We start from the raw sequence: 9,022 nt of genomic DNA, 5'->3' as shown, positions 1-9,022 counted from the left end.
TGGCCTCAAATGCTCACTATCAATCAAAGTGATAGTTGTTATCCTGGATGCTGATTGGACAATCCAGAGCTTTCATAACTTTTGTATAATTGGAACCTTTTATTTTTTTTTATACCTTTTGCTCATTCTATGCTTTTTGCCGTTCGTTGTTAGTGACTTAACATCTTCCTTGCTAAGAGTCACTTGTATATCTATTTCTGAACATTTATGAGCTTGCTTTATCAACCATTCCATTAATCTCCACTCCCACATGAGCAGGAACCCACAGGAAAATCATTAAACTCTTAAACATGCAAGAAGGTGTCCTGGCAAAAAGGGCGGAGTCATAAAGCTGAAGCGAGACGAGGCGGCTGAGGCGATGAACTGCTAATCCATTGTGCTCTGCGCTGGGTTCAGATCCCATCCTCGCTGGTTGATGCTGGGAATGCTGATCCTGGAGGGTTGCTGTCTCTGCAGAGTTTAGGTCCAACCCTAATCAAACACACCTGAACCAGCTAAATCAAGGTCTTCAGGATGCAGTTAGGTGTTTTCTATCCAGTTTTTCTCAGGGTTGAGCTAAACTCTGCAGGAGAGTGGCCCTCCAGGATCAACGCCCCCACCCCTGCTTGAGCGCTTGAAAGGGGACAGTGCTACTGCCAAATGATTGACACTGCACTCACCCGACCTCTCACGGCACACTAAGGGTCAGCTTTACGCCGCCCTATTGAAAGGAGCTGCAGAAAAAAAACGACACAGTCCAGCTTCCGGTCGGGCAGGTCAGAAGGCGACGAGGTGGCCGAGTGGTTAAGGCGATGGACTGCTAATCCATTGTGCTCTGCACGCGTGGGTTCGAATCCCATCCTCGTCGATCTCTTTAGCCCGTAAGTGATTTAGTCTTTGCGGCCCTGTGAGCAACGGCTGCTCCCGTCAAGGTTCCATGATGTAATGATTATCACCAGGACTCTGAATCCAGCGATCCGAGTTCAAATCTCGTGGGACCTGTTATGCCACCAATTTGCACAGGGCACGCCCCGAAAACCTTGGCAGCAGTGAGCCCCAAAAGCGCACGAGAGAGTCGCCTGTTGGGTCAACGCGCAGTCTGTCTCTTTAGGGAAGTGAGCGTAAAAGGGCAAGAACCAGCTTGGAGAATGCGGGCATCGATCCCGCTACCTCTCGCATGCTAAGCGAGCGCTCTACCATTTGAGCTAATTCCCCTGGCCGCAGTTGAACGATGTCCATCTCTCCAAAAGACGGCTTCGAAGAGCGACAGCCATTATAACGGGCTGCAGGGAAAGAGGCCATCTCTCTCTGTGCTGGCACCTTTGTACTGGGCGCCATTTAGTTGTAGGATTAACCGAGAGATTGTGCTTTTGTTTTAAGGCCCTTCTTGGTCTTGTGACCCCAGTATATATGTGTGCGGACTCCTGTATTACGAGGCTGCCTTTGGATCACTCAGGTCGTGCATCCAGCTTCTCCCCTCTTTTTCCCACACTGGCTTAAAGTCTACGGGACATCTGACCGTTTCAGCTGTCCTCCCCAAGATCCCTCTGCATGTTAGGTCCAGCCCCATTTTTAAATCCATTCAGAGGCCAACTTTCCTTCGCTTGCCTTTGACACCGCCTCGAGGTGTTTGATAACTTCCATGTTAGTTCGTGCTCCTTCTTTGGTTGTTGCTGTAGTTGTTCATTTTTTCACGGCCAGGCGCTTGCGCAGGTAGGCTCGCTGGTCTAGGCTGTGACTCTCGCCTTGGGTGCGAGAGGTCCTGGGTTCAAATCCCAGACGAGCCTGCTAGAGGCTTGGTCCAGAAGCTGTTTCATCTCTTTAGGTCAAGAGCAATCAGGAAGTTTTTGGTCAATCGGCAGAAAGCTAGGCAAAGCCAGGCCGGTTAGCTCAGTTGGTTAGAGCGTGGTGCTAATAACGCCAAGGTCGCGGGTTCGATCCCCGCACGGGCCAACTCTTTATTCTCTGGGAGCTCAGCTCTGCTCTTCTGGCAAAGTGACGGTGCTCACGGAAATCCCTGCTGGCTAAACAGCTTGCAGTTGCGCCGAAATAGCTCAGTTGGGAGAGCGTTAGACTGAAGATCTGAAGGTCCCTGGTTCGATCCCGGTTTCGCACATGTGCCCTCTCTTTTCCTTTTGTCCGTGGGGCCCAGAGACCAAAATCCACTGGGATCCAACCCCACTGACAAACTGCTTGGCAACGGCCACATCGCTATCTGCCTCCCAGATGGCCACCAGCAAAGCAGTGAGCCCCTAAAGCGCACGGGAGAGTCGCTCAGAAGCGCCGCCAGGTCACGCCACAGAGAGACCAGCGGACAGGCAGGTCTGCTGCCTGCATCTGCAAAACCTCTTTAGTACACATCTAGCTGGAGAAAAAACTCATCCTTGTGCCTGAGAACGAGCCCGCCGCAGACGCCACCAAACGAGAACCAAAACACGCACGTGAAAGAAACAGAAGCAGGCCTGACTTTCTTAACCAGATGTTAAGCCTCCAGAGAGACCGCAAAATTGCCAAAGGCTGACTGTATTTCAAGTCATCCCGCGGGTATTGGGTAAAGTTTTCAACCAGCAATGATCACGCCGGATGAACCTCATAGGCTACGATATTGCCTCTGCGAAAGAATGCCAGGGAGAGTCGCGACCTCTCCCGCGGCACCTATGCGCGGACGTGAACCGACATGGTGGTAACAAGCTTCAAACTGCCCTGCAATCAGCCTTCTGGCTTGGCTGACCATACGGGCCATTTTGGGGATGCACCCTTGCCAGATTTCTGTATTTCCTAAAATATCCAGGTTTTGGCTGTTTGCACTCTGCAGAGCGATCGTTGTATAACATTATTTCACGAGAGCAGAGCAGACGGCTCCTTATGCTTTCAAATCGCCTCGCGTTCTTTGGTGTCATACAATGATCGGTGCGCAGCTTCAAGTCGAATCTAACGAACAAAGGCGCATGCGTGTCTTTGCATCGCTTTGATCGCTCTCACCTTCTCACGCACCACGATTGGTCGATTATGTACAATATCTGCATGTTATTGGTCAAACTACTTTGGATTTTTAGGCAATATAACAATCCTGGCCAGGACGTGTCCCCTATAAATGGCACATATGGCCACCCTACTTCTGGGCACGGGTGTCTGCGTGGTGTGTTTACGGAACAGGTTAGCCACGCATAAGAAGGCTTAATCACTCTTCTCTTTACTCAAAGAAGAGCGCATGCTTGCTTTCCTGAACCCTGGGAGAGAGAATTATGGGTGTCCTGGCAAAAAGGGGCGGAGTCATAAAGCTGAAGCGAGACGAGGCGGCTGAGGCGATGAACTGCTAATCCATTGTGCTCTGCGCTGCTGGGGTTCAGATCCCATCCTCGCTGGTTGATGTTTGTAGGGAAACGTTGATCCTGGAGGGTCCGCTGTCTCTGCAGAGTTTAGGTCCAACCCTAATCAAACACACCTGAACCAGCTAAATCAAGGTCTTCAGGATGCAGTTAGGTGTTTTCATCCAGTTTTTCTCAGGGTTGAGCTAAACTCTGCAGGAGAGTGGCCTCCAGGATCAACGCTCCCACCCCTGCTTGAGCGCTTGAAAGGGGACAGTGCTACTGCCAAATGATTGACACTGCATCTACCCGACCTCTCACGGCACACTAAGGGTCAGCTTTACGCCGCCCTATTGAAAGGAGCTGCAGAAAAAACGACACAGTCCAGCTTCCGGTCGGGCAGGTCAGAAGGCGACGAGGTGGCCGAGTGGTTAAGGCGATGGACTGCTAATCCATTGTGCTCTGCACGTGTGGGTTCGAATCCCATCCTCGCCGATCTCTTTAGCCCGTAAGTGATTTAGTCTTTATGCCCTGTGAGCAACGGCTGCTCCCTGGCCAAGGTTCCATGATGTAATGATTATCACCAGGACTCTGAATCCAGCGATCCGAGTTCAAATCTCGTGGGACCTGTTATGCCACCAATTTGCACAGGGCACGCCCCGAAAACCTTTTGGCAGCAGTGAGCCCCAAAAGCGCACGAGAGTCGCTGGGTCAACGCAGTCTGTCTCTTTAGGAAGTGAGCGAAAAGGGCAAGAACCAGCTTGGAGAATGCGGCATCGATCCCGCTACCTCGCATGCTAAGCTTAGCGCCTACCATTTGAGCTAATTCCCTGGCCGCAGTTGAACGATGTCCATCTCTCCAAAAGACGGCTTCAAGAGCGACAGCCATTATAACGGGCTGCAGGAAAGAGGCCATCTCTCTCTGTGCTGGCACCTTTGTACTGGGCGCCATTTAGTTGTAGGATTAACCGAGAGATTGTGCTTTTGTTTTAAGGCCCTTCTTGGTCTTGTGACCCCAGTATATATGTGTGCGGACTCCTGTATTACGAGGCTGCCTTTGGATCACTCAGGTCGTGCATCCAGCTTCTCCCCTTTTTCCCACACTGGCTTAAAGTCTACGGACATCTGACCGCTTCAGCTGTCCTCCCAAGATCCCTCTGCATGTTAGGTCCAGCCCCATTTTTAAATCCATTCAGAGGCCAACTTTCCTTCGCTTTGCCTTGACACCGCCTCGAGGTGTTTGATAACTTCCATGTTAGTTCGTGCTCTTCTTTGGTTGTTGCTGTAGTTGTTCATTTTTTCACGGCCAGGCGCTCGCAGGTAGGCTCGCTGGTCTAGGGCTGTGACTCTCGCCTGGGTGCGAGAGGTCCTGGTTCAAATCCCGGACGAGCCTGCCAGAGGCTTGGTCCAGAAGCTGTTTCATCTCTTTAGGTCAAGAGCAATCAGGAAGTTTTTGGTCAATCGGGCAGAAAGCTAGGCAAAGCCAGGCCGGTTAGCTCAGTTGGTTAGAGCGTGGTGCTAATAACGCCAAGGTCGCGGGTTCGATCCCCGTACGGGCCAACTCTTTATTCTCTGGGAGCTCAGCTCTGCTCTTCTGGCAAAGTGACGGTGCTCACGGAAATCCCTGCTGGCTAAACAGCTTGCAGTTGCGGCCAAATAGCTCAGTTGGGAGAGCGTTAGACTGAAGATCTGAAGGTCCCTGGTTCGATCCCGGTTTCGCACATGTGCCTCTTTTCCTTTTGTCCGTGGGGCCCAGAGACCAAAATCCACTGGGATCCAACCCCACTGACAAACTGCTTGGCAACGGCCACATCGCTATCTGCCTCCCAGATGGCCACCAGCAAAGCAGTGAGCCCCTAAAGCGCACGAGAGAGTCGCTCAGAAGCGCCGCCAGGTCACGCCACAGAGAGACCAGCGGACAGGCAGGTCTGCTGCCTGCATCTGCAAAACCTCTTTAGTACACATCTAGCTGGAGAAAAAACTCATCCTTGTGCCTGAGAACGAGCCCGCCGCAGACGCCACCAAACGAGAACCAAAACACGCACGTGAAAGAAACAGAAGCAGGCCTGACTTTCTTAACCAGATGTTAAGCCTCCAGAGAGACCGCAAAATTGCCAAAGGCTGACTGTATTTCAAGTCATCCCGCGGGTATTGGGTAAAGTTTTCAACCAGCAATGATCACGCCGGATGAACCTCATAGGCTACGATATTGCCTCTGCGAAGAATGCCAGGAGAGTCGCGACCTCTCCCGCACCCATGCGGACGTGAACCGACATGGTGGTAACAAGCTTCAAACTGCCCTGCAATCAGCCTTCTGGCTTGGCTGACCATACGGGCCATTTTTGGGGATGCACCCTTGCCAGGATTTCTGTATTTCCTAAAATATCCAGGTTTTGGCTGTTTGCACTCTGCAGAGCGATCGCTGTATAACATTATTTCACGAGAGCAGAGCAGACGGCTCCTTATGCTTTCAAATCGCCTCGCGGTTCTTGGTGTCATACAATGATCGGTGCGCAGCTTCAAGTCGAACGAACGAACAAAGGCGCATGGCGTGTCTTTGCATCGCTTTGATCGTTTCTCACCTTCTCACGCACCACGATTGGTCGATTATGTACAATATCTGCATGTTATTGGTCAAACTACTTTGGATTTTTAGGCAATATAACAATCCTGGCCAGGACGTGTCCCCTATAATGGCACATATGGCCACCCTACTTCTGGGCACGGGTGTCTGCGTGGTGTGTTTACGGAACAGGTTAGCGCCACGCATAAGAAGGCTTAATCACTCTTCTCTTTACTCAAAGAAGAGCGCATGCTGCTTTCCTGAACCCTGGGAGAGAGAATTATGGGTGTCCTGGCAAAAAGGGGCGGAGTCATAAAGCTGAAGCGAGACGAGGCGGCTGAGGCGATGAACTGCTAATCCATTGTGCTCTGCGTGGGTTCAGATCCCATCCTCGCTGGTTGATGCTTTATGGAATGTGATCCTGAGGGTCGTTGTCTCTGCAGAGTTTAGGTCCAACCCTAATCAAACACACCTGAACCAGCTAAATCAAGGTCTTCAGGATGCAGTTAGGTGTTTTCTATCCAGTTTTTCTCAGGGTTGAGCTAAACTCTGCAGGAGAGTGGCCTCCAGGATCAACGCTCCCCACCCCTGCTTGAGCGCTTGAAAGGGGACAGTGCTACTGCCAAATGATTGACACTGCACTCTACCCGACCTCTCACGGCACACTAAGGGTCAGCTTTACGCCGTCCTATTGAAAGGAGCTGCAGAAAAACGACACAGTCCAGCTTCCGGTCGGGCAGGTCAGAAGGCGACGAGGTGGCCGAGTGGTTAAGGCGATGGACTGCTAATCCATTGTGCTCTGCACGCTGGGTTCGAATCCCATCCTCGCCGATCTCTTTAGCCCGTAAGTGATTTAGTCTTTGCGGCCCTGTGAGCAACGGCTGCTCCCGTCAAGGTTCCATGATGTAATGATTATCACTCAGGACTCTGAATCCAGCGATCCGAGTTCAAATCTCGGTGGGACCTGTTATGCCACCAATTTGCACAGGGCACGTCCCGAAAAACCTTTTGGCAGCAGTGAGCCCCAAAAGCGCACGTAGGGAGAGTCGCTTCGTTGGGTCAACGCGCAGTCTGTCTCTTTAGGGAAGTGAGCGTAAAAGGGCAAGAACCAGCTTGGAGAATGCGGGCATCGATCCCGCTACCTCTCGCATGCTAAGCGAGCGCTCTACCATTTGAGCTAATTCCCCTGGCCGCAGTTGAACGATGTCCATCTCTCCAAAAGACGGCTTCGAAGAGCGACAGCCATTATAACGGGCTGCAGGGAAAGAGGCCATCTCTCCTCTGTGCTGGCACCTTTGTACTGGGCGCCATTTAGTTGTAGGATTAACCGAGAGATTGTGCTTTTGTTTTTAAGGCCCTTCTTGGTCTTGTGACCCCAGTATATATGTGTGCGGACTCCTGTATTACGTAGGCTGCCTTTGGATCACTCAGGTCGTGCATCCAGCTTCTCCCCTCTTTTTCCCACACTGGCTTAAAGTCTACGGGACATCTGACCGTTTCAGCTGTCCTCCCCAAGATCCCTCTGCATGTTAGGTCCAGCCCCATTTTTAAATCCATTCAGAGGCCAACTTTCCTTCGTTTGCCTTTGACACCGTCTCGAGGTGTTTGATAACTTCCATGTTAGTCCGTGCTCCTTCTTTGGTTGTTGCTGTAGTTGTTCATTTTTCACGCCAGGCGCTGCGCAGGTAGGCTCGCTGGTCTAGGCTGTGACTCTCGCCTTGGGTGCGAGAGGTCCTGGGTTCAAATCCCGGACGAGCCTGCCAGAGGCTTGGTCCAGAAGCTGTTTCATCTCTTTAGGGTCAAGAGCAATCAGGAAGTTTTTGGTCAATCGGGCAGAAGGCTAGGCAAAGCCAGGCCGGTTAGCTCAGTTGGTTAGAGCGTGGTGCTAATAACGCCAAGGTCGCGGGTTCGATCCCCGTACGGGCCAACTCTTTTATTCTCTGGGAGCTCAGCTCTGCTCTTCTGGCAAAGTGACGGGTGCTCACGGAAATCCCTGCTGGCTAAACAGCTTGCAGTTGCGCCGAAATAGCTCAGTTGGGAGAGCGTTAGACTGAAGATCTGAAGGTCCCTGGTTCGATCCCGGTTTCGCACATGTGCCCTCTCTTTTCCTTTTGTCCGTGGGGCCCAGAGACCAAAATCCACTGGGATCCAACCCCACTGACAAACTGCTTGGCAACGGCCACATCGCTATCTGCCTCCCAGATGGCCACCAGCAAAGCAGTGAGCCCCTAAAGCGCACGTAGGGAGAGTCGCTCAGAGCGCCGCTAGGTCACGTCACAGAGAGACCAGCGGACAGGCAGGTCTGCTGCCTGCATCTGCAAAACCTCTTTTAGTACACATCTAGCTGGAGAAAAAAAACTCATCCTTGTGCCTGAGAACGAGTCTTGCCGCAGACGCCTACCAAACGAGAACCAAAAACACGCACGTGAAAGAAACAGAAGCAGGCCTGACTTTCTTAACCAGATGTTAAGCCTCCAGAGAGACCGCAAAATTGCCAAAGGCTGACTGTATTTCAAGTCATCCCGGCGGGTATTGGGTAAAGTTTTCAACCAGCAATGATCACGCCGGATGAACCTCATAGGCTACGATATTGCCTCTGCGAAGAATGCCAGGAGAGTCGCGACCTCTCCTGCACCTATGCGGACGTGAACCGACAGGGTGGTAACAAGCTTCAAACTGCCCTGCAATCAGCCTTCTGGCTTGGCTGACCATACGGGCCATTTTTGGGGGATGCACCCTTGCCAGGATTTCTGTATTTCCTAAAATATCCAGGTTTTGGCTGTTTGCACTCTGCAGAGCGATCGTTGTATAACATTATTTCACGAGAGCAGAGCAGACGGCTCCTTATGCTTTCAAATCGCCTCGCGGTTCTTTGGTGTCATACAATGATCGGTGCGCAGCTTCAAGTCGAACGAACGAACAAAGGCGCATGCGTGTCTTTGCATCGCTTTGATCGTTCTCACCTTCTCACGCACCACGATTGGTCGATTATGTACAATATCTGCATGTTATTGGTCAAACTACTTTGGATTTTTTAGGCAATATAACAATCCTGGCCAGGACGTGTCCCCTATAATGGCACATATGGCCACCCTACTTCTGGGCACGGGTGTCTGCGTGGTGTGTTTACGGAACAGGTTAGCGCCACGCACAAGAAGGCTTAATCACTCTT

The 9,022-nt window shown here is 51.6% G+C and overlaps 14 non-coding genes across 14 annotated transcripts; 9 read left to right on the top strand and 5 right to left on the bottom strand.

Moving 5' to 3' along the window:
* The first annotated feature begins 765 nt into the window (after window positions 1-765).
* On the top strand, window positions 766-847 carry trnas-gcu (transfer RNA serine (anticodon GCU)). The gene has a single exon. It is a non-coding gene; the product is annotated as a tRNA-Ser (tRNA).
* Window positions 848-1,121: 274 nt separating this feature from the next.
* Window positions 1,122-1,194, bottom strand: trnaa-agc (transfer RNA alanine (anticodon AGC)). The gene has a single exon. It is a non-coding gene; the product is annotated as a tRNA-Ala (tRNA).
* Window positions 1,195-1,858: 664 nt separating this feature from the next.
* trnai-aau (transfer RNA isoleucine (anticodon AAU)) lies at window positions 1,859-1,932 on the top strand. Its single transcript has one exon. It is a non-coding gene; the product is annotated as a tRNA-Ile (tRNA).
* Window positions 1,933-2,020: 88 nt separating this feature from the next.
* Window positions 2,021-2,095, top strand: trnaf-gaa (transfer RNA phenylalanine (anticodon GAA)). The gene has a single exon. It is a non-coding gene; the product is annotated as a tRNA-Phe (tRNA).
* A 371-nt stretch (window positions 2,096-2,466) lies between these two features.
* LOC131535158 (U4 spliceosomal RNA) lies at window positions 2,467-2,602 on the bottom strand. The gene has a single exon (XR_009269543.1). It is a non-coding gene; the product is annotated as a U4 spliceosomal RNA (small nuclear RNA).
* Window positions 2,603-3,697: 1,095 nt separating this feature from the next.
* trnas-gcu (transfer RNA serine (anticodon GCU)) lies at window positions 3,698-3,782 on the top strand. The gene has a single exon. It is a non-coding gene; the product is annotated as a tRNA-Ser (tRNA).
* A 991-nt stretch (window positions 3,783-4,773) lies between these two features.
* On the top strand, window positions 4,774-4,847 carry trnai-aau (transfer RNA isoleucine (anticodon AAU)). Its single transcript has one exon. It is a non-coding gene; the product is annotated as a tRNA-Ile (tRNA).
* An 88-nt stretch (window positions 4,848-4,935) lies between these two features.
* On the top strand, window positions 4,936-5,010 carry trnaf-gaa (transfer RNA phenylalanine (anticodon GAA)). The gene has a single exon. It is a non-coding gene; the product is annotated as a tRNA-Phe (tRNA).
* Window positions 5,011-5,378: 368 nt separating this feature from the next.
* Window positions 5,379-5,513, bottom strand: LOC131535159 (U4 spliceosomal RNA). The gene has a single exon (XR_009269544.1). It is a non-coding gene; the product is annotated as a U4 spliceosomal RNA (small nuclear RNA).
* Window positions 5,514-6,597: 1,084 nt separating this feature from the next.
* On the top strand, window positions 6,598-6,681 carry trnas-gcu (transfer RNA serine (anticodon GCU)). The gene has a single exon. It is a non-coding gene; the product is annotated as a tRNA-Ser (tRNA).
* A 283-nt stretch (window positions 6,682-6,964) lies between these two features.
* Window positions 6,965-7,037, bottom strand: trnaa-agc (transfer RNA alanine (anticodon AGC)). The gene has a single exon. It is a non-coding gene; the product is annotated as a tRNA-Ala (tRNA).
* A 666-nt stretch (window positions 7,038-7,703) lies between these two features.
* trnai-aau (transfer RNA isoleucine (anticodon AAU)) lies at window positions 7,704-7,777 on the top strand. Its single transcript has one exon. It is a non-coding gene; the product is annotated as a tRNA-Ile (tRNA).
* Window positions 7,778-7,867: 90 nt separating this feature from the next.
* trnaf-gaa (transfer RNA phenylalanine (anticodon GAA)) lies at window positions 7,868-7,942 on the top strand. The gene has a single exon. It is a non-coding gene; the product is annotated as a tRNA-Phe (tRNA).
* Window positions 7,943-8,321: 379 nt separating this feature from the next.
* LOC131535157 (U4 spliceosomal RNA) lies at window positions 8,322-8,457 on the bottom strand. Its single transcript, XR_009269542.1, has one exon. It is a non-coding gene; the product is annotated as a U4 spliceosomal RNA (small nuclear RNA).
* Window positions 8,458-9,022: the final 565 nt, after the last annotated feature.

Source organism: Onychostoma macrolepis, unplaced genomic scaffold (assembly GCF_012432095.1).
Source record: "Onychostoma macrolepis isolate SWU-2019 unplaced genomic scaffold, ASM1243209v1 Scaffold177, whole genome shotgun sequence".
Taxonomy (NCBI): domain Eukaryota; kingdom Metazoa; phylum Chordata; class Actinopteri; order Cypriniformes; family Cyprinidae; genus Onychostoma; species Onychostoma macrolepis.
Note: the sequence above shows the minus strand (reverse complement) of the source record. Positions and strands in the feature narration are given on the sequence as shown.